This window comes from Limulus polyphemus, unplaced genomic scaffold, assembly GCF_000517525.1.
Source record: "Limulus polyphemus unplaced genomic scaffold, Limulus_polyphemus-2.1.2 Scaffold574, whole genome shotgun sequence".
Lineage (NCBI taxonomy): Eukaryota > Metazoa > Arthropoda > Merostomata > Xiphosura > Limulidae > Limulus > Limulus polyphemus.
The window spans coordinates 412725-416784 of NW_013666184.1; the positions used below are offsets into that span (position 1 = coordinate 412725).

Consider the following 4060-nt stretch of genomic DNA (forward strand, 5'->3'; position numbering starts at 1 on the left):
ATATCTAGTAACCTCTCGAGACTTCATGAACCTTCGAGAATATGACTTGTTACTAGCGTCACGTGACCCCTGCTGTCGTAACAATATATTAATCAGGTTAATATTATTTACTACTTATTTCAAAGTGATTATAAAAACGAATAAAGGACCCATAAGTTCAAAACGCTTTCCAAAAGTGTTCTGTTTTTTATCAGACGCCAAAAAGGTTTTGATCCAGATGGAGAAGAGATCCCTCTTCGAAAGTGCTCGAGCTTTTGAGTCGTTTTTTAGCCACCTCACAATCATTTTTAATTTGATGTGCTTAAAACACCAATAATTATACGTTTTGCAATTGTTTTCTTGTTGTATTAATATGTCTTTTATATCGTGCTATACGTAAAGTTGAGAGAGTTGAATACGATTTATTAAAATGATTTTAATATTCAAAGCACCAACTCACGTGATAACTACAGCCTATATAAAGTCGCTATGGAACAGCATATAACAGAAATACATTTTGAAATTACATTGGCGTTCGTAAATAGTATGATGTCACCGAAAATTGATCATTTTTGGGAAGAGTATGTAACAGTCCTTTCCAATGCAAAATATCCATACACTCAAATCATAAATATGTCTTCAGATCGAGGATCTAGAACTTTAAAATATTAGATATCCTTCGTACTTAATGGCATTGGAAAGCAAAGGACAACAGTGCCATCCAGAAAGAGACCTGCAAAAAGTCGTACCCCAAGCCGTAGTAAGCAAAGTGCGGCGTCTAGTAACAGGTGAGAATCCACGAACACATAATGTCAGTGATAAAATCCGTTAACGTGCCCCAGGCAACAGTGTGCAACATAATAAAGAAACATCTACGTCTAGAAAAGCGACACAAGTCATGTCTAGACAAGTTCCTTCCACATCGTATCTCATCAACTGTCGCATCCCTCAAGCAGCCGAAGAATGATACGGATATTCATGCTATTCCATACAGATTCATAAACCGGTCAAGTCGCCCGACGAAATACCCATGGATTTCTTTGCGATCTGTCTGTTGAACGCACGTCATTGCACTAGATAAATAATAGAAATAAAGCAGGAAAGAGTTGTGTGCGTTGGACATGGCAGCATTGTGAGGGAGTCTAACTCCCAATAGCTCAGCGGTAAGTCTCAAGGCTTATAACAGTAAAACTAAAGCCACAGAACACGCCGATACGATTAGAAAAACCACAGTCACTGAGCATAAGTATTGGTTTGGAGAACTACAACTCACGTGACACTCAGTGTAAACCACTGAGCCCATTGATTGGTTAGACAAATTACATTAATTTAACACGTCAATCTAGTTAAAATAACTACAACAAGTAAACTTATCGAGAAGTTTAGAATATTTTATTTATATTCAACATACGTATTGTTGTCAATTTAACTTTTGATTTTGAGAAAGAAGTATTTTAGTTTGCCCTAAAAATTACATCCTGTCACACATGGATATTAGAAAATATCCAGACGATTTTACTTGATTAGTATTTTTTAGACATTCCAAATTTTCACATCCAATAATCTTTACTCTTCAGAACTGGAAATATTTCCTTGTTTTTGTCTGAACATGAAACTATGAAATGGTGTTTATTGTGAGAACAATAAGCAAAATTGAAAATAATTATTTTGCTATAAAAGAAATTATATAAAACATTTTAATAAACAAATCCGTGTGATGAAGAGGGTAACGCAGTGAAATCACAATAAAGTGATACTAGTGTGTGAACAGAGATAATAAACGATAAATTTAATTTTTAAAGAGAGTAGCGATCAATAAAAATATTTTATGTTATAAAAATTCAAGAATCATCTTTTCAAGACCAATTGCTCTATGTGAATGGAAACAAACAAATCTAAACTCGCCTTCGAAATTATCCTTTATATTAAATATATTTATAATCTTTTGATGCGGGGGTTGGGTAATGAATCATGAAATATACTTTTTAAATAACAAATTCACCCCAACATAATATTTTTACTGTATTTTACTGAGAAAAAAAAACATCTTTCATTTATAGATGTTAAACTAAAGATGTGTACACACACACACATGTATATATAAACTAGAAAAATTCAGCACAAACTGCAGGGAAGAAAAATATCTCGTTTTGAAACCTGGATAGTTTAAAAGCCTAACTTAAAACAACAACCAAGTTTGTATCTTTTAAGTTGGCTCTATAAGTTGGAACTGAGTGGGCACACCTGGTAGAATATACCACCTCTCTTGTTGTAAAGTAGTTTTACTAAATTGAGATTTTGGAATCTAACCTTTCTGTCTTTTACGTTCAATTGGATTTATGTCAGGGTCTCTAGGATGACCACGTTCAAGATGTCATCTGTATGAAACCACTGATGAATAGAATGTGTGGTAAGATATAGTGCAATATAATACTTCAAAAGATATGATCTTTCCTCATAGTGAAACATTGTCTAGAAGGTCACAGTATGTAACATGATTCAGGATTTCCCTTACTATTAACAGTGAATCAAGCCAAAGTCAGATAAACCAGGCCCACAGTATGACATTTGAAGTTAAAATCGACTTCCTGAAAGGTCTACTATATAACGGGAGGTTCGACAAGATATATTGCAAAGTAGTTATAAGTTTCCCTGAACTGACTAAGTTTGCACAAAGAAATAAGTAGATTGGACACGATGTGTAATACACAACGAAATAATTTTTATTTTCACAACACAAAGCAACAGTGTATGCAGTCTACCTTTTTGGAAAAGGGACAGTCTCCTTCATCAGATAAGTGGATTGATTAGGCTGGTTATACTCCCTCTAGATTTAATTTCAAACTGAACATCTCATTCAATATGATGTTTCAGAATGACTAAATTCTACATTACGTATATTAATCGGTAATTTCAGACTTATCCAGAGCGACTAGTGCTACCCACATAAGTGGTCATTCACGTTCAAATGTAAGAGAGTTTGTAACCACGAGTCATCACATACCATTGGAGGACACTGCTATTGACCTTTATGCATAATATGTTGTTTTAAAACCAAACTACCAGGGATTATATTCAAGGAACGACTGAAAACAAATGCAGCTAGAACGAAATCAACTTAACTACTTTCTCGACCACTTGCTATGTGAAAACCACACGTGTTTAGAATAAGCGAAAATTTCGCATGCGAAATAAGAAATTAGAAAATGCATAATATACCTGCTTACCACAACACTATTGCCAACACTCTTCACTAAGAATGACACAGTTATATCAACAGCATTCTACAGTTCCCCCCAGACATCCAAAACAAATAATGACTCATAGTTTTAATTGTTTCTCACCTCATTTGTAGTACTCAAGGGTCCATGAGATCAGTGGTATATAAAGGCCACATCCCAATTCTACTAATGTTATGTAAGTAAAATAATACGTTAAAGTGTAACATAAATAAAATAAAACCACGCTTATGATTGTTTCATGTAATATATTACAGCAAGGGGGTATAGGGGGAGGCTCTTTCACAGTTGGGCCTTTTACGATTTCCAACTGCGATTTCCATACAAGCCCATGGGTCCCAAAAGGGTCAATTTTGTATATCTTACAAGTGAGTCTATACGAGTTGGGACTAAGTATCATCAGATGGGCCTCTCATCAAAGATTATTTTATATATCTCACAAGTGAACCTTTCATGAATTGGGTTGAATAGGCCCCAGGGGCAGATGTTTGATGTGGTTCAGGATGGTGCCATGAGTTTTCTATTCCCCAGCTGTTTGATGTGGTACAGAATGATGCCATGAGTTTTCTATTCCCCAGCTGTTTGATGTGGTACAGAATGATGCCATGAGTTTTCTATTCCCCAGCTGTTTGCGGTGGTACAGAATGATGCCATGAGTTTTCTATTCCCCAGCTGTTTGATGTGGTCCAGGATGGTGCCATGAGTTTTCTATTCCCCAGTTGTTTGATGTGGTACAGAATGATGCCATGAGTTTTCTATTCCCCAGCTGTTTGCTGTGGTACAGAATGATGCCATGAGTTTTCTATTCCCCAGTTGTTTGATGTGGTACAAAATGATGCCAT

General features: G+C 35.4%; 1 protein-coding gene across 1 annotated transcript in view; it reads left to right on the plus strand.

Annotated features, from left to right (window-relative positions):
* LOC106459203 overlaps nucleotides 1–4060 on the plus strand; it is a 148389-nt gene that overhangs the window by 45211 nt on the left and 99118 nt on the right. The gene's annotated exons all lie outside the window — the stretch shown is intronic.